Here is a 20,900-nt window from a genome sequence, read left to right on the forward strand (position 1 = left end):
ACAATGTGGAAAGATGAGAGTTTGCTATAGAAACTGTGTTTATGACCTGTTTTTTTTAAATCACTGTTTTATGTCAAGAATGCTAGGGAAGCATTTTGACTGTCTTGTGAATGAATGAGGTCGTGGAGACCTAATCTAATAAAGTTGCAACAGTTCACGGAGAGGCAATGGAGGACGTCTCGCGTAGCAAGGCCGACCGAGGTCGATTAAAATGGTGAGCTTCTGGTACGGTGGATGAGGGACCAAGGAAGCGGCCTATACATGAAGCGCTAGGTGACCTGCTGGATCCTAGAGGGTGCTGACCATATGGTGCTCGGGCTCTGGGTCGCCGAAGATACCCACACGTGCATCGTGGAAGATATTGGAACGTGGAAGATATTGGAACGAGGAGTAAGAGTTGTTTTCTAAATTCGGGTATGGATCTGGTTGATTGACCTTGCTGGTCCTCGACGGATGAGTCCATGGCTCTTTTATATGGATCCGTTGGTTGATCTTGCTGATCTTCAATGGAGATTCCATTTTGTTATATATTGCCAAGTACTATGAGCTAGGAACCATTGAAAAGACCCGTGAGTGGACAAGTGGTGAGCGTTCTAGTTGTTGCCAATGATGCCATAGGTATACCGATGAAAGAATGATTGGAAATTAGAATTCAACCAAAAAATTTTGAAGGATTATGATCAATGACTATGATTTCATTAAATGAAAAAAGGTAATTTCACAGCTGAATCTGTGAAAAAGACAATTTCATATTGGGTGTGTAAGTGGTGTAACTAGTTTTAAGTTTGCATGAATATCTGGCTAGGGGACCTGGGAACTCTTTTCCCTGGTACCGGGACAAAACCTAACCAAATTCCTAATTGGATCACTACAGTGGTTGGGCAGTTGGCTAACCCATGGGAGTGGATGGGGTTAGGCTGGACTGATGGATCCCTAAATTGAGACTCAATTCTATTATGGTATGCTAGATGAAGTAAATCCCAGACAAAAATTGTTCTATGGAAAAGAATCAACGGCTATGCCTCTCAATGAGGAAAAAAGCATTGGTCTGTATGATCCAAGTGCAATCTTTCCTGATCTGACTATGGGACTTATTGATTCGATCAGATCAATTCAGTTAGTTAGGACTGTTTGACTACGTTAGAGAAAAATTATCCTGGAGGAATCGCCCGTGCTTTTCGAGAAATGGGAAGTTTTTTCGGGTTTGGTTTTGGAAGAACCAATGGATTAGTCTCTTGTCCAGATATTCGTGGGCGAGGCCCCGAGTGAGGGACCCTGGCCCGTGCAAGAAGTGCTACTTCCACTGCTAGCGACCTTGAATTCATTGCGCGGTGGGGACAGGGACCTTATAATTTATGTCAGTAAAAGCTTCAATGTCATCTTGAGGTAGGATATTACATACCTCATCAAGCAGCTATGGTGGAGATAGATTGGGTGTTGACATCTCCTTGGGGGAAAGAGAGTTAGTTGGAATATCAATAGGGATAGAAGGTAAGCAAGATAATGTGCAATATGCCTTAGATTTTTTAGTAGGAGCTACACTTGAAAGGGGATTCAGTAATCTACTTGAAATTAAAGAAGATAACACGTGATAAGTAGTTGAAATAGGAGAGCCTTGTGTCTCTTCTTGATTCTCTCCTGAACTTGGGGGTGGGTGGGTAGCCTTGTTAGTTTTCATAAATTCTTGGAGTTTAGTTATATCTTTTGTGGTTATATTAGGATATTTAATATGTTGTTTATCAAAATTATACACCACAGTAGTGAGCATAGACTCCAAATGATTATGGATATTTTGATAAAGTTTTTTAATACCAAAAGGATGATATAAGGTGGATTCTAAAAGATCTAGATGCTAATAGGTATTGTAAACCTCTATCCAACCATAGCTAATTACCCACCGATAGCTTCTTCCAACAACCTTGTAGTTGGCCAGTGTTATTGGGATATCATCTGGCATAAACACGTCGAGTGTAAGATTCCTCCTCGGGCTGAATATTGATTAAGACTCTACTTCAATCCCTTGTAATCATTCTATGTTTTTGAATACAAGAAAATATTATTTTTCCTTGTTTTGCCTAGTGAGATAAAAAAAATTCTAGAGAGTTGTAAATCAATATTGGGATATTTTTGGATAAAAAAATTCTACAAATATCAAAAAAATATTTCCCTGAAACAGAAACTTAAAATAGATTTTCCAAGGTGCAATTGGAATTAATTAAAAATGATTTAGAAGACCTTATCCTAAGGATTAAGATTTTCTAAAAATGTTGGATTAAGGTTCCTATGGACCAGTAAGATTAATCCAAGTGTTGGGATAAGATAAATCCAAAGAATAAAAGAAAATACCCAAAAATGAGTAAATTAAGAATCAATCCATAATTGGATAATGATCCAATTAGTGGTTATTCTAATCACATGAATAATACTAAACTTTATTCTTTCAAATGTATTGAGAATTATCAGTAATAGCAGCGGAGCTATGGTAAAATTTTTGAAAAATAAACACATAAATCATTTTCATTTATATTATGAAAAGAAGACTTCCTATCATATTCTAGGATTAATCATCCTAGATTAATTGAATGATTTTCATTGTAATCATGAAAAAAAAATGATTTTTATGTTTATGCATAAATAAAAAATTAGAAAAAAGATGAATTTTTAGTAATTCATTTTTATGTTAAAAGAGTAATCCTCATGACAATGGAAATCCATGTATTCCAATGAATTAAGAGAAAAAAATGGGAATGCTAGAATAATGTATATTTTATTTAAAAATTAAATAAGAATTTTAGTTAAATTTATCTTTTTGTATAGATAAATTTAAATGATGAAAGAGGAATTCCCACTATAGTGGAATCCAAATATTTATATGAGGAAAGTGTAATTCCTAGTGTGAAAGAATTAATGAAGATTTTTATTTAATTTTTAAGAGAAAATTTAGTTAAATTTATCTTTTTGTATAGATAAATTTAAAGGATGAAAGAGGAATTCCCACCATATTGGAATTCAAATATTTAAATGAGAAAAGTGGGATTTTTTGCTTAATGGAGTTAATGGATATTTTTATGTAATTTTTTAAGAAGAATTTTAGAGAGATTTAATTTATAGTAAAAGAGGAATTCCCATGACAATTGGAGTGCACTCATTGAAATGAGAAAAAGAAGGATTTCAAGTTTATTCCAAAAAAGTAGGTATTGATATTTTAGTTAAAAGATGAATTTCCATCATAATTCTACCTAATGAATTAAGGTTGAGAAATTATGTGAGAGAAGGAATATCTTTGGATATTTTAATTAGTGAAATCACTAAATTGATATTTACCCAAAATCTAGATGTTTAGTTGAAGGGAATCCTTGTAGAACTAAATGGAATGAATTTGGTTAGACTACGTGAGGGACGGAGAGTAAACCTAATTGTCCTTCTCTCGATTTGAATCAGACAAAAACTTCGTGACCAATTCCAGTTGCTAAATCCAAAGAAAATACTACCGAAACTAATCTAGTTTTTCCTTGACCAAACTCACCAAGAATCTAATTAGACAAATGGACAAAATGATGTTCGGTAGATTACCCTCATGAGAGAGATCAAGGATCCTCGTTATGAAACTCCGAATTATGGAAAAAGGGTTTTTGGAACGCATCTCAAACTAGAATTTTACTTGCATTGGAACCTCTGTTTTTTCATTTTTATGCCAGAATGCTGGAGGAAGCATTTGGCTTATGTTTTTCTAAGAGGAGGTTTATTGGAACAGCTGGTGGGGAGTCGTTAAGGGACGTTGCTCGCGTCAAAGCCTACCGAGGTCTTGACTAGCCTCGATACGTTTAAAATGGTGCGCTTCCGGTACGATGGGCGAGGATTGATGAAGTGGTCCCTGAGTGAAGTTCTAGGACACCTAAGGAGGATCCTAGAGGGTTCCGACCAGGCGATGCACGGGCTCGTGGTTGCTAGGACACCTATGCGTATGTCGAGGAAGATTTTGGATGGACAAAAAGGAAAGATTTTTGTGAATGAAATTTTGATACTTGATCTCGTTTTGGTTGGCCATTAGCTGGTCTTCATCAACAGAAGGATACATTTTTGTAATACAATGGACTCTGAATTTTGAAACATGATGATCAAAAATATTATGATTTCTATTGAAGGATTGTTTTTAAAGCCAGTCGAATCTATTATAAATGGAAATTTCATATTGAGTGTGTACGTGGTATGCCTACCTTGATTTTTGCATGAATCGTCTAGGAGGCCTAGGAACTCTTTTCCTCGATACTCGGGCAAAAACCCAACCAAATATTTATAAAGGAATCCTACCAATTCAGTGGTTGGCGGGTGGTTGGCTAACCCATAGGCTGGATCGGAGGATTCCTGAGAAACAACTAGATACGATTAGTTACATTATTTAGTTTTAAATCTTGAGAAGACCTTGTTTTATGGGAGGGGATCATCGGCTATGCCTCGTAAATGAGGAAAAAAGTGGTGATTCCATGGGCCAAGTGCAGGTCTCTTCTTGATCTGACCATGTGACTTCAGGTCTCTTCTTGATCTGACCATGTGACTTCAGGTTTGGTCAGATCAGTTTATCTAGTTAAGATCTAACTCGTTAGAGTAATTTCCCCGTTAGAAGATTTTTCCCAATTGGCGGAATGGCCCGTGCCTTCCGGGCGAGGGGAGTCTTTCGAGTCCGGTCTCGGAGGGGCCGCCCGGGCGAGCCTCTTGTCCCGGACATCCCGCGGGTGAGGCCCTGAGTGTGTGGATCCCACCCCGTGCGGGAGGCCGACGCCGCTTCTGCCCCCGTCGGCAGCAAGAGCCACGGAGTAGGCGAGAGACCTCACAGCTGGTATCAGAGCTTTGTTGAAAGCTAATAGGATAAACGAATTCTTATCATCAGAAATTGATAATAAAAACTCAAAAAAAGCCATGATTCTGATAAAGCTGAAAGTGGTACATGATATCATTCACAACGCCTTGGAATTCAGAATCTCATGCCAAATCTATAGACTCTTAGTCACTTTATTCCTAAGGAGAAGATAATAGCTCCCTTGGCAGTAAGTGAACGTTTGTATCAGGGCATGGCTATGGCCCAATACCACCATCTTATGCGTCTCCCGAGGAGATTTTGATTTCTAGAGCCAAGCTGCTCTATGTACATATTGAAACTTTTTTATAAATAAAGAAATGTTTTCTGGAGAAAAATTCCTTGTTGTATAAGTGATTGTTTATGGACGAACTGATAAAGAAAAATTTGTTATCAGATATATGTCATAGATCTCCAATAAGATCATTTGTCTTGTTTAAGAAATTGTTTTTTGAACCTCTTAAGTCTTAGGATCTCGTGGACGATATCAAAAATAAAAATTTAATAATATATCATTTTTGGTAGAATCATGAGACAAGGAAACCGTGGCCGTCAGCCAGACCCTCTCTCTGAAGATGATGAGCTTGACCCTGACGTTCACAAGGCTCTTCATAGAACTCAGCCAGGACCCTTCAAAGGAGAAGGGGAGAACCTGGGCGAGGCTGTGGAGAAATGGGTGGAAGCCATGGAAGAATATTTTGACGTCACCGGCTACAATGAGCAAAGCAAAATGGCTCTTGCCAAGCTTAAGATAGTGGAAACAGCCAGGGTGGCATGGAGGAACCATTGTGACACCAACCGTCTGGACAAAAATACTCAGTCCTGGAATGACCTTAAAACCTATTTAAGGAAGAGATTTTGTCCCCCTGGATTTTTGGAAACCAAAATGAACAAATTCTTAGAGCTGAAGCAGGGGAGAAAAACCATCGAGGAATATCACCAGGCCTTCGCTCTTCTATTTAAATATTCACCACCTCTAGATAAAGAGCAACTCATGGCCAGGTTCATTCGGGGAATGAACGAACCCTTGGACACACTGGTCAAAAATGCCAAGCCAGTGTCCATGGCTGAAGGTGTCAGAATGGTGAAGGACTTTGCCAAAGCCTTCATCGTAAAAGTCCCACCAAAGCCAGCTCCCTCATCCTTCAAGAGATTTAAGACTCCGAGAAGTTCTTCCAACTTTCCGCCTCCAAAGAGACACCAAGGTCCTAATCTAAATGTGGAGACGGGAAGCTTCAGAAATGAAGGAAGTCCTTTTCCCTGAAGTACATTCTCAAGAACTCCAGCTCTCTCCAGAATGCAAAGGGAAGAGCTTCAAAGTGGGAACAGACGCTTCGAATGTCAGGGACTTGGGCACCAGCTCCAGGATTGCCCATCTCCTTTTGTGGGGGCCAAGGAAGCCAGGGTCCTAGAGTTCTGAGAGACAGACTCCTTCATATCAGTCCAATCCGGGTCCCCCGCACCAGAATCAGGGTAACCCAAGAAGAGTGCCAGAATCAGTCCAATCCGGGTCCCCCGTGCTGCCAGAATGAGGGTAACCCAAGAAGAGTGCCAGAATCAGGGTAACCCAAGAAGAGTGCCAGCTCAGCCTGTAGCCTCCATGCAAAGCAGTCTCCAAACTCCCTCCCAAAATTGGAATAACCAAAGAGAGAGAGTTGTTCCACCTCAAACTGCAGTAGCCAGAGCAGTCACCATAGCTGCTGAGGAAGTGGAGGAAGAGAAAGGAAAGATCTATGCAGCAATTGAGCATCAGGGGAATAACCGTCAATTCTCAGTCCTCTAGATTCTAGCAGAGTACCAGGGTAATAAATTCAAGCTTTTGATTGATTCAGGCACTATCATTCTTTTATTTCCCCAGGATGTCTGTGTAAGTTAGTCCTAAATCAAAAATCAAGGAAACCTATGCAAGTGGAATTAGCCAATGGGAAGATTCTTTTCACTCACCTCCTTAAGACTGACTTTATTCAATTTAGCCTAGATGGGAACGTAACTGAGTGCCAGTTCAGAGTCCTACCACTGGGAATATATGATGGAATCCTTGGAATGGATTGGCTCCAAATGAATCAGGCTGACATTCATTGTCACAAAGGAACCATCTCTTTCCTTGACCTTCACGGGAATAAAGTTCAAGGAATTGGAATTTCCGGATCCCCAGTTGTGCAATTAGTCAAGGCTTCCAAATTATTAAAAGGGCTCAGAAAGAGGAAAGCTGTGTATGTCGTTAAAATGAATCAGATAGACATAAAATGCAAGGATAAAGAACCAGAGTGGTTGAGTATGCATATGTATTTCTTTCTGAAGAACTGACTGAGATGCCTCCGTCTCGTGAAGTAGATCATGAGATCGAATTAACCCCCGGAGCTCAGCCAGTAGCGTGCATACAAAATGCCAGTCCTTGAAGCCATAGAACTTAAGGAACAGTTAAGACAACTATTAGAGTAGGGATTCGTCAAACCCAGTGTCTCACCTTAGGAAGCTCCCATTCTCTTTCAAAAGAAGAAAGATGGAACGTTAAGACTCTATATTGACTACAGAGGATTGAATCAATCAACAAATTAAGAATAAGTATCCTATTCCTAGGATTGATGAACTTCTGGATCGGTTAAGTGGGACCCAAATGTTCACAAAGATAGATCGCAAATCCGATTACTACCAAATCAAAATCAAGGAGTAGGACATCCCAAAGACAGCATTCAATACTCGCTATGGGCATTATGAGTTCACAATCATGCCATTTGGATTGACTAATGCCCCGGTGACATTCAATCGTCTTATGCAGGATATTCTCAGAGAATACTTGGATGATTTTGTTCTTGTCTTCTTTGACGATATCTTAGTATACTCAAAGAATGCTGCAAACCATGAAGATCATGCGCGCAAAGTCCTAGAAATCCTAAGGAAACACCAACTCTTTGCAAAAAAGAGCAAGTGTTCCTTCTCTGTTGACCAAGTTGAATACTTAGGATTCATAGTGTCAAAGGATGGGATTTCTCCTGACCCCTGCAAAGATCCAAGCAGTAGTTGAATGGCCAGAACCCAAGTCAATAAAGGAAGTCAGAGGATTCCTAGGGTTAACTGGATGGTATAGGATCTTTATACCTAGGTATGTCCAGATAGCATCCCCTTTGACTAACCTTCTCAAGAAAAGTACACTTTTTCAGTGGACTACAATGTGTGTGTCAGAGTGCCTTTGACAAGCTAAAGACAGCCTTAGTAACCAACCCTATTCTTAAATTGCCAGATTTTACCAAACCCTTTGAGGTAGTTTACTGATGCCACTGGATTTTCCTTAGGCGGTGCTCTAATGCAGGAAGGTCATGCAGTGGCTTATGAATCCAAAAAACTCAGAACACATGAGAGGAATTATGCCACCATGACTAGGAGTTACTCTTAGTAGTGTATGCTCTGAAGTTGTGGAGACATTATCTTTTGGGACAAAGGTTCACCTTGATGGACAGATCATCAAAGTTTGAAGTGGATCTTCACCCAAAGGGATCTCAACATGCGTCAAAGGAGATGGATGCAAATAAAGTATCGGCCAGGGAAAGAAAATGTGGTTGCAGATGCGCTCAACAGAAAAGCCTCCTTGCTTACAATTACAGTGGTGTCTAATCCATTGATCAATGAAGCAAAGGAGAAAATCATGCAGGACAAATTCTTTACCCCTATTGCTACCCTTTTGATACAGGAAAGCAAGACTCCTCAGGAAATGAGTCAAGTTCTTGGGTACAAATTGGATGAAGGATGCATGTATTATAATAATCAGCTATGTATCCCCAAATGATGTGGGAATAAAGGGAAGAATTCTGATAGCTGGACATCCAGGGTTTATAAAAATCTGTATGTGTCTGTGAAAAAAGCTTATTCCTGGGGCCAGGACTCAAAAAGGATGTACTTGATCATGTGCGAAACTGCTTGATGTGCCAAAGAGTCAAGGTAGAGAGAGTCAAGATGCCAAGGAAATTGCAGCCAGCCTCTAGACATTCCATAGATGAAGTGGGAATACATCAGTTGGACCTTGTCACTAGATTACCTTCAGTGCAATCAGGTTACAACTCCATTTTTGTGGTAGTTGACAGGCTGACCAAAGTTGCCCATCTAAAGAAACATACTCTGCAGTGGATGTTGCCAGAGTTTTCCTTAAGGAGATCTTCAGATTGCATGGTTTACCCACCAGGAGGATAGTAAGTGACCGAGATCCCAAATTCACATTGAAATTTTAGACTACGTTCTTTGAAGTAGTAGGAACTTTCTTGGATCTCAGCACAGCCTATCACCCCAAAACCGATGGGGCTAGACGGAAAGGGTGAATCAAGTAATTGAAGATATCCTTTGGTCATGCTGCAGAGTAGGGAACCCAAGAAGTGGTTAAGTCATCTGCATTTGGTCGAATTCGCTTACAATGCTTCTTATCCATCGGAGCATTGGGATGAGTCCTTTCAAAGCTTTCTATGGACAAGATTGCCTTACACCATTGACTTGGTCTGATCCATTGATCAGAGTTGAAATGTCCAAACAAATGCTTGACGACATGGACCAGCAGATGCAATCAATCCGTGTAAAGATATAAAGGCAGCCCAAGATAGGCAAAAGCAGTATGCATATAAAAAGAGATCTGAGAGAGAGTTCGAAGAATCAGATATGGTCTTCATTCGAGTACGACCAAAAAGAAGTTCCTTATCCTTAGGGAAATATAAGAAGCTCTGTCCCAGATACTGTGGGCCATATGCTCTCATGAAGAAAGTGGGTGATCTAGCCTACAAACTTCTTCTGCCTCCCCATCTCAAGGTACATGATGTATTCCATGTCAGCTTGCTTAAGAAATATGTACCTAGCCTGAGTCACATGCTTAATGATGAGCAGTTGATCTCTCCGACTACTCAAGGCCAGATGGTACTCCAACCTGAGAAAATCCTTGACATTCGGGAGAAGATTCTCAGGAGTAGAGTCCTCAGAGAATTCTTAGTAAAGTGGAAGTTCTTCCCTCTAGAAGATGCCACCTGGGAGAAAGAAGAAGAGTTGGAGAAGGATTACCCCCACTTTGCGAGATGAGGGCATCTTGCATTTTTCAAGTGTGGGAGAGGATGTAAGATTCCTCCTCGGGCTGAATGTTGATTAAGCCTCTACTTCAATCCCTTGTAATCATTCTATGTTTTTGAATACAAGAAAATATTATTTTCCTTATTTTTCCTAGTGAGATAAAAAATTCTAGAGTGGTAAATCAATATTGGGATATTTTTGGATAAATAAATTCTATAAATATCAAAAAAATATTTCCCTGAAATAGAAAATCAAAATAGATTTTCCAAGGTGCAATTGGAATTCATTAAAAATGATTTAGGAGACCTTATCCTAAGGGTCAAGATTTTCTGAAAATTTTGGATTAAGGTTTCTATGGACTAATAAGATTAATCCAAGTGTTGGGATAAGATAAATCCAAAGAATAAAATAAAATACCTAAAAATGAGTAAATGCCCACATAAGATGAAGAGTTGACTAAGTACTAGGTTTATTAGTTAAAAATTATGAAGTATTAATAAAAAAATGAGATATTTTAGAGTAATTATTGATTTTTGACACATGGGTAAGGAAAAGGGGGCCCTTCAAGGAGGTGCCTATTTCACATGTGTGGATGAGTTTTAAACTCAAAAATAATAGGATATTTTTAAATCTCCTCTCTCCTAGATCAAACCAAATCAAAAAGGGAGCCAAACTGGTCCAAATTCAGCCAAACTGAAGCTGAAAAATTCTAGAACTTAGTTGGACTCAGTTAGTGGCCTCCCTCACCTATAAATAGACCCTCATTCCTTTGTATTCTCATCTATGAACTAAACTATGCTGGTATTACTCTAAGTTAAGCTTATTTTCTATTATCCTCTAAAAACCCTCTACAAATAGAAGAGATTGGAGCTTCTCTCTCTCCTCAATCTTCCTTGGAGACTCCAACAACATACCAAACCAATTGATTGGTTGGGGGCCTCTACTGTGATCAAAGAATCAAGTAATTTAGAAGTTAAAGTGTGGATTATTGTCTTCTTTTTCTTAAATCTCTAAATGTTTCTCTTCTCAACCCCTCTCAAGTTTGAGAAGCATTAATTTGAATGGCTTTTGAATACTATTGAAGCTCTTTAATGTATTGTAATGAAGAAACAGTGCATAAATTTTCATTTATGCTTAATTTATAATGGTTTTTAAGCATTTATCTCTCTCCCCCAAAGAATGGTCATTCCTATGACATATTCTCAATTCAAATGAAGCTTCTCATGAAGCATTTCTCTAATCTAAAAGTAATTTCTATGCTTGTCTAATTGGAGGCCAAAATTATGGCTTTTATGCTATTTAATTTATGGTTGGTAAAATTAAGAATCAATCCATATTTGGATAATGATCCAATTAGTGGTTATTCTAATCACATGAATAATACTAAACTTTATTCTTTCAAATTTATTAAGAATTATCAATAATAGCAGCGGAGCTATGGTAAAATTTCTAAAAAATAAACACATAAATCATTTTCATTTATATTATGAAAAGAGGACTTCCTACCATATTCTAGGATTAATCATTCTAGATTAATTGAATGATTTTCATTGTAATCATGAAAAAAAATTATTTTTTATGTTTATGCATAAATAAAAAATTAAGAAAAAGATGAATTTTTAGTAATTCATTTTTATGTTAAAAGAGTAATCCTCATGACAATGGAAATCCATGTATTCCAATGAATTAAGAGAAAAAAATGAAAATCTAAAATAATGTATATTTTATTTAAAAATTAAGGATTTTAGTTAAATTTTTCTTTTTGTATAGATAAATTTAAATGATGAAAGAGGAATTCCCACTATAGTGGAATCCAAATATTTAAATGAGGAAAGTGTAATTCCTAGTGTGAAAGAATTAATGAAGATTTTTATTTAATTTTTAAGAGAAAATTTAGTTAAATTTATCTTTTTGTATAGATAAATTTAAAGGATGAAAGAGGAATTCCCACCATATTGGAATTCAAATATTTAAACAAAAAAAGTGGGATTTTTTGCTTAATGGAATTAATGGATATTTTTATGTAATTTTTTATGAAGAATTTTACAGAGATTTAATTTATAATAAAAGAGGAATTCCCATGACAATTGGATTACACTCATTGAAATGAGAAAAGGAAAGATTTTAAGTTTATTAAAAAAATAGGTATTGATATTTTAGTTAAAAGATGAATTTTCATCATAATTCTACCTAATGAATTAAGGTTGAGAAATTATGTGGGAGAAGGAATATCTTTGGATATTTTAATTAGTGAAATCACTAAATTGATATTTACCCAAAATCTAGATGTTTAGTTGAAGGGAATCCTTGTAGAACTAAACCGAATGAATTTGGTTAGACTACGTGAGGGACGGACACCAAACCTAATTGTCCTTCTCTCGATTTGAATCAGACAAAAACTTTATGACCAATTCCAGTTGCTAAATCCAAAGAATAGACTACCGAAACTAATCTAGTTTTTCCTTGACCAAACTCACCAAGAATCTAGTTGGACAAATGGACAAAATGATGGGTAGATTACCCTCATGAGAGATCAAGGATCCTCATTATGAAACTCGGAATTATGGAAAAAGGGTTTTTAGAACCCATCTCAATCTCGAATTTTACTTGCATTGAAGCCTCTATTTTTTCATTCAAAGGACTATTTTACGTCAAAATGCTAGAGGAAGCATTTGGCTTATGTTTTTCTAAGAGGAGGTTCGTTGGAACAGCTGGCGGGGAGTCATCAAGGGACGTTGCTCACGGCAAAGCCTACCGAGCCTCGGTACGGTTAAAATGGTGCGCTTCCAGTACGATGGGCGAGGACCAATGAAGCGGTCTGTGAGTGAAGTGCTAAGACACCTAAGGAGGATCCTAGAGGGTTTTGACCAGGCGATGCACAGGCTCGCAGTTGCTAGGACACCCATGCATACGTCGAGGAAGATTTCGGATGGACAAAAAAATACCATATTGGGGAATATGGGAATTTTCCACAAGTTTGGGACACGTGGTCAAAAGTTTGGATTAACCATAACTTAAACACCACTAATCCAAAATGAGCGCTTTATAGCTCTTTAGATTCCATTTTTCAAGCGCTTTCCAACGATAGGTCATATGATAGGGTTTTGAGAAACTTACAAACATGTTATCCATGTCCCTTTTTTTAAGTATTCAAAAATGGAAATTGGGAAATTCCCAAATTCACTAATATGGTGTTAAAAGGAAAGATTTTTGGGAACCAAATTTTGATACTGGATCTCATTGGTTGGCCAGCTGGTCTTCAACAGAGAGTTCAGAGGATACATTTTTGTAATACAATGGACTCAAAATTCTAGAAAATGATGATCAGAAATATTATGATTTCTATTGAAGGATTGTTTTTAAAGCCAGTCGAATCTGTTATAAATGGCAATTTCATATTGTGTGTACGTGGTATGCCTACCTTGATTTCATATTGGGTGTATACGTGGTATGCCTACCTTGATTTTTGCATGAATCGTCGACTAGGGGGCCTCGGAACTCTTTTCCTCAGTACTCGGGCAAAAACCCAACCAAATCTTTATAAAGGAATCTCACCAATTCAGTGGTCGGGTGGTTGGCTAACCCATGGGCCAGATGGGGATAGGCTGGATTGGAGGATTCCTGAGAAACAACTAGATACGATTAGTTATGTTATTTAGTTTTAAATCCTGAGAAGACCTTGTTCTATGGGAGGGGATCATCGACTGTGCCTCGTAAATGAGGAAAAAAGCGGTGATTCCATGGACCAAGTGCAAGTCTCTTCTTGATTTGACCATGTGACTTCAGGTTTGGTACTAGATCAGTTTATCTAGTTAAGATTTGACTCGTTAGAGTAATTTTCCCGTAAGAAGATTTTTCCCAATTGGCAGATGCCTGGTGAGGGGAGTCTTCCAGGCTCAGTCTTGGAGGGGCCGCCTAGGCTAGCCTCTCATCTTGGACATCCGTGCTGGGGGGGGCGAGGCCTCGAGTGTGTGGACCCCGCCCCACGCGGGAGGCGGACGTTGCTTCTGCCGCCCTGGCAGGAGCCCTGGAGCGGGTGGGGGACCTCACATTGAGTTTATCGACACCGTCAACCAAGATGTCTAATTGTTGAGGCACTCGACACCAACTGCAAAGGTTGAGCACTATTGGATGTAAGGGATAGAAAAAGATATTAGCTGGGCCAGTTAGCACTATATCCCCCCAACTGATTCCCATTATAATGGTGGGGTTGGCATCCCTTTTCATATTCTCACCAATGAGTGTGAGGTCTCCTTGACTAAGGTCTTCTATGAGGTTAATCTCATATTGAAGGAGAGAGAGTGTTAGCGTCGATAAAAACAATGTTAGTGTTTGAGGAGGGGCCCGAGGAGTTACTGGCAATGAACCTATCTTGGAGGCTCATTGGATGAGGAGTTGTAATTCATCAGTTGCTTCCATCCTCTGAGTCCTTTGTTACATGGCGAGCTGGCATTCTAGTTCTTGTATCCTTGACTCGTTGGTGGAAAGGAGGTCAAAAATGGCAGCCTCTCATACCTCTCTAGCAATGGCCAGCTTATCATATCTTCTTGTAGCCTCTTCTTGTTCCCTTCTTGAGTGGTGGCCTATGCATTAGTATCTTCAATTCGCTTTAGCCTTTCCACTGCCAATCTCTAGCTTTTGCTTAGCTCTACTGATGTACATGTTCAAGCACTTGCTGGTGGCTAGCCAGCATCTAATCAATCTTCACAGTCTTTGCCTGGATCACCTCATTATTTAAGGCTCTGAGTTTGTTAGCCTGGGCTTTGTTTAACTGCTCCCTTTCGGTTTGAAGGCTTACCACTCTTTGTTTAGCTGCAGCAATGGCTTCATTTAGCTTAGTGATGTTCCCCTTAAGTCCTTCTACCTTGACTTTGAACATGGCATGGGCATCTTTAAGTTGTTTTGTATGTTGGACTTCCTTTTCTCTTGCATGTGTCACTTCCTTTTGTGGCTGCTCCTTGGCTTGGTCTACTTGTGCTTTGAGCTTTGTGTTTTCTTTGATCCTCTAAACCATTATCTTGCTAATAAGCAGTTTGTTGTGCTCCTCTAATGTTTAGAATGTGTTTTCTTGCTCTTGTGCTACTTTTAAGGTTTTAAGTATTACCTCCCTATGTGTTGCATTTTCTCTACATAGCCATTTTCTCCTTAAGCGCTTGCACTTGATCATTAACTTCATATAATTGTTTCCATAGGGTGGCATTCCTATCATGGAGCATGTGAGTAGTAAGTAATTGGCATAGCCATACCCTTTTCTCTTGTTCCCACATAGAGGAACTTGTGGAGGTTGAGCCCTCTATTTCACTGAATTGCAGTTGCAACATGCTATCAAGGCCTTCTATGGTTTCATGTAGAAATCGATCAGCCTCTAAGTTGTGTAAGAAGGAACCTTCTCGTATTGTGCTCTTATCTTCTATATGCCTCTTCTTGCTGGGGCTTGTAGACACTTCTGCTCTCTTTCTCTTTTTAGCTTTGTGGCCTTCCTCTATGGCCCTGGTTGTGCTGATGTAGCTTCTTCATACCTTGCACTTACATCTATGTGGGGAACCTGTTGTTCTGGAGCTTGTTGTGCACCACTCTCTGTGCACTTGAAGCTGGCTAATCCGAATAATAGAGTCGCGAAGTGATGAGAGTGAATACCATCTAGGCAAGGGTTGAGGGTGGTGTGGGAAGTGGCAACCCAGGAGTTGCCACTTGCTGGTATGCTTATCTTTTCAATGCCATTTGCTTCTTACTTCTCCAATGCCTACTTTAATGAATCTATCTCTTGTAATACTTCTACGTCTAAGGGTTGGGATTTAGCTTCAACCTGCTAGAGGATCCCTCTCATCTTTTTATCCTTCTTGGTTCTCTTACCCTTCTTCAGCTCTTGCAGTAGCTCCTTAGTGTCTTTTAAGAGTGCTTGTCCCTATTGCAGCTCTTTGGGAATGATAGTAGATGGTTCCATGAATCCTTCAGCCTGGGGTACTACCTGTGCTTTCTGAGTGCCTTTTGGAACTGGAAGTTTAGCTTCATTGGCTGAGCACTTTAGTAAGGAGATAGGGGTTACACACCTTTGATTGGTGTGACTTGAGATAATTCTCCATTTCTCAATATATGTAACATGCCCAATATTCCTCTTTTTCTTCATGGACTTTAGCGATGCGGTTTAGAGGTACCCTATTATATATGTCCACGGGTTTTACCTGCATGAGCATGGACATGGCTCTGCAAGCCTTTTCATCAGCTTTGTTCCATATATTGTCGTATTCTACCGCGTTAAAGTTATAGAAAATCCTCTTCAGCATGTCTTCCATGGGCATCTACTCGAAATTGTGTACATGGGATTGATGGGGGCAATTGCAGAGCATCGCGTATCAATATCTGACTTTGTCACTGTACCACTCTTGGTGGCTTTGTCATATGATTTCAAATACTCCACGCATAAGTTTCTGTCGATAGTGCAAAGGAGGATCTCTACCATTTGCCCAAGCCCACCTTCTCTAGATTTCCATTGTCATGTACTCTTTTAACGTAAAAATGGATATAAACATAGAAATCAATTTTTCCATGATTATAATCAGAATCATTCAATTTAATCCTAGAATATGGTAGGAAGTCCTCTTTTCATATTATGAATAAAAACGATTTATGTGTTAATTTTTCAAAAATTTTACCATAGCTCCGATGCTATTACTGATAATTCTCAATAATTTTGCAAACATAAAGTTTAGTAATATCATATGATAGAATAATTGTATCAATATCCAATTATGGACTTGTTTCCTAATTTTTCCATGAATTAAATAGCATAAAAGCATTAAAAAGCCACTTATTTGGTCTCAATTTGACAAGCCTAGAAATTACTTTTAGATTAGAGAATTGCTTCATGAGAAGCTTCATTTGAATATAGAATAGTTCATAGGAATGACTATTCTTTGGGAGAGAGAAAGAAATGCTTAAAAAAACATTATAATTTAAGCATAAATGGAAATTTATGTGTTTTATCACTACAATTCATTAAAGAACTTCAATTGTATTAAAAAGCCATTCAATTGAATGCTTCTCAAGCTTGAGAGGGGTTGAGATGAGAGAAACATTTGGAGATTTTAAAAAAAAGGACCATAAACCACACTTTACCTCCTAGATTGCTTGATTCTTTAATCAAAGTAGAGGCCCTCAACCAATCAATTGGTTTGGTATGTTGATGAAGACTCCAAGGAAGATTGAAGAGAGAGAGAGAGAGAGAGAGAAGCTCTAATCTCTTCAATTTGTAGAGGATTTTTAGAGGATATCAGAAAATAAGCTTATCTTAGAATAATACCGACATAGTTTAGTTCACAGATGAGAATACAAAAGAATGAGGGTCTATTTATAGGTGAGGGAGGCAACTAACTGAGTCCAACTGAGTTCTAGAATTTTTGAGCTTCAAATTAGCTGAATTTGGACAAGATTTGGACCAATTGGCTCCCTTTTTTATTTGGTTTGATCCAGGAGAGAGGAGATTTAAAAATATCCTATTATTTTTGAGTTTAAAACTTATCCACACATGTGAAATAGGCACCTCCTTGAAGGGCCCCCTTCTCCTTACCCATGTGTCAAAAATCAATAATTACTCTAAAATATCTCATTTTTTATTAATACTTCATAATTTTTAACTAATAAACCTAGTACTTAGTCAACTCTTCATCTTATGTCGGCATTTACTCATTTTTGGGTATTTTATTTTATTCTTTGGATTTATCTTATCCCAACACTTGGATTAATCTTATTGGTCCATAGGAACCTTAATCCAAAATTTTTAGAAAATCTTGACCCTTAGGCTAAGGTCTTCTAAATCATTTTTAATTAATTCCAATTGCACATTGGAAAATCTATTTTGATTTTTTATTTTAGGGAAACATTTTTTTGATATTTGTAGAATTTATTTATCCAAAAATATTCCAATATTGATTTACCACTCTCTAGAAATTTTTATCTCACTAGGCCAAAGAAGGAAAAATAATATTTTCTTGTATTCAGAAACATAGAATGATTACAAGGGATTGAAGTAGAGGCTTATTTGTTATTCAGGCTGAGGAGGAATCTTACATCCTCTCCCACTTAAATAGACAAGACCTCTCCCTATCTATCAAGACATTGTTTTTTCCACCATTGAACACATGTCAAACTACATTCCAAATTGCCTGAGCCTTGTCTGCCCCACCATGAAACAATAGAAATTTGCCCTCTCACAACCATGGTTGGCCATCACTTCATTAATGCTTTCCTAGACATTGGGCATCCATATCCTCCTCTTTCATTTTACATGTCACAATGGTGAGAAGATCTTACATGCTGCATGAAAACGATAGTCATTTAAGAGGTTATACAATTACCACCTAAATACTCTACATTCGTAGTTTGCTACCTTGGATCATATACATGACAAGCCATGGTCATCTAATCTGATATTCATCGAGTGTGGTCAAACTGCATCCACGCATGTCATAGGTCGAACTATTTCCACACATATCACAAGCCGTTAGAGCCGGTTCATCGTCGCATTCAATTCACCAAATCCAACCTTGGTGTAGGTCCAATGGTAGAGATCTTGAAAACATAGCACTTCTCATCTGATGACCCTTGACTTGGGAACCTACTTCCATGGAAGAAGTCATAAGTGCACTCTTGCTTTAGCTTCATAAGTGCATCTAAGCCAAAACTATCCTTTGAAGGCCCTTGGCGTGCTGTAGTGACTAACCTCCAAAACCTCAAAAATGAATTGTTCAAATATTACAATGCATCTTATCTAGATTTTAATAACTTTTTAACACCTATCAAATTTCCCAACCAGATTAGCTTACCAGCTGCCTTCTACTAGTGGTCCCATCTCCTCTCAATATTGATGAACTCTTGCTCCCCAATGAAATGTGAGGAACCACCTTCTTGCGCTAGTGCTACCATGACGATTTCTTTTGCCACACACATTTGAACCTTCCTTGCCCCCCTAGCATTGCAATCCACCCCTAGCAACCTTGGACACCATTTGCCAGGTCCTATCAGTTAGTGCCTTTGATGTGCCTGCACGTACATTATGTTGATGGGTGCCGATGTGTATCATTAATCTGCTCATCGTCTCGTTTGAGGGCATCACATAGTAGATGTAGCAATTGCATGTAGCAATGCACATTGCTGGAACTGAGCAGCATTAATGGCAAAGGAGATTCCCATATGCATTGATGCACTCCTCTCTAGTGGTTGGTGCCTTTCGCATGCTTCCAATAAAATGTAATGTATTTGACACCCTGTGGTTCTTTAAACACGGGCAAAGTTCATTAACACACTTCAAACTACCTAGACAATGGCTTCACCGACATACTCTAGGGAAGGCAATGTTAAAGGTTTACGGCTTTGACCACCAGTGGGGGGATCATACTTATGCTCCATGGAGTCCATTCCCGGGCGTGTTCCCATGGTTGATGGGAACTCAGATGATGCAATATCACCATTGTATTGTCTAGTAATCTCCACGGCCTTGATAACGTCTGACATTTAGCAAAATCTTTATTAATGTGTTTCCCTTCTTCATACTGAAAAGGTATTCTAAAATGCTCTTATCTTGTCCTCTTAAAACACTGGATGAGCCTGACGCATCGATATCCTTGTTATCTTTTGAAAGGGACTGCATAAATCTATCACATTCTTCAAAGTTGAAAGACCTTTGGGTGGGCTATCTAAGAAGATGGCTATTGGTTCTGGATTTGACTTCAATTAAGAATCAACTATTGCGGAGTAGTTGGCTGCTGATAGAGAGTCCTCAAGTATGTAGAACTCCTCCCCCTCATGATTAGAGGTTGCCTCAGGAGGGATGTGCAACTCTTGGGCCCTAATACTTACTAGGACTTGCAATCCACAAAATGAGTGGGGAGCTACTTGCTTATGTAAAAACTTTGCACTCACGACAACCCATCCATTAATGAAACTTAGTTCTTTCTTAGAAGATGGGAATGTGATTGTGCAACTCATTGTAAAGAGGAGCAAAAATGAAGTACACAAGAACAAAAAAGAATGTTATAATAGGTAGGGAGAGTACACAAGTATTGAATGGTGATTAAGACCCTTAAAAAAGTAAATAAAATGGTGATTAAGACCCTTAATTATATTTTTTATTATTTTAAAAAATCTAAATAAATAAGTAAATATATTATTTTATTTTTTTTGAAATCAGCATCTAGTCATCTCTCTCCTATTTCTCTCTGTACTCTCCTTCATCATGGTTTACAAGATGAACATCAAAAAACATAACCATCTAAAAAACTTGACGAATACATTAAAGAAGTTGGCACTATTATAAAGTTGCATTAAGAAGTTTCTACATCAATGAAGTTGCATTATGAAGTTTCTACATCAAAGAAGTTGCATTATGAAAAGTAATGCCAACGTTATTACAAACCTCAAAACTTAGTAGGAAACACACTCATAAGTTTCTACGACAGGCAACCATTGATGAGGCCGTATTCCTAATTAATTTCTCGTTCTCATCGTTAATGACTCTGTATGTCCTCCAATAAGCAATTGCACTTTGTATTCTGAGCTCAAACATATCTATCGTTGTCAGGTCGTTCTTCGTTCCTTTGATTATCTGTAGATAACTAGCCACTTCTTGGGTTCCTTGCCACCCACAGTATAACCAAAGTATATCTTCGATTACTTGGTTCACCCTTTTAGTTTGACCATCGGTCTCGGGGTAGTAAGCTATGCTGAGATCCAAGAAAGTTCCTACTGCTTCGAAAAATGTAGTCCATAATCTTCATGTGAATTTGGGGTCTCGATCACTTACTATTCTTCTGGGTAGGCCATGCAATCTGAAGATTTCCTTGAGGAACACTCTGGCCACATCCATTGCAGTGTAGGTTTCTTTTACTGGAATCAAATGGGCAACTTTGGTTAGTCTATCAACTACCACAAAGATGGAGTTGTAACCTGATTGCACGGAAGGTAATCTAGTAATAAAATCCATACTGATACATTCTGGGGGATGTCTAAT

Source organism: Cibotium barometz, chromosome 32, assembly GCF_041138505.1.
Source record: "Cibotium barometz isolate CiBa-2024 chromosome 32, ASM4113850v1, whole genome shotgun sequence".
Lineage (NCBI taxonomy): Eukaryota > Viridiplantae > Streptophyta > Polypodiopsida > Cyatheales > Cibotiaceae > Cibotium > Cibotium barometz.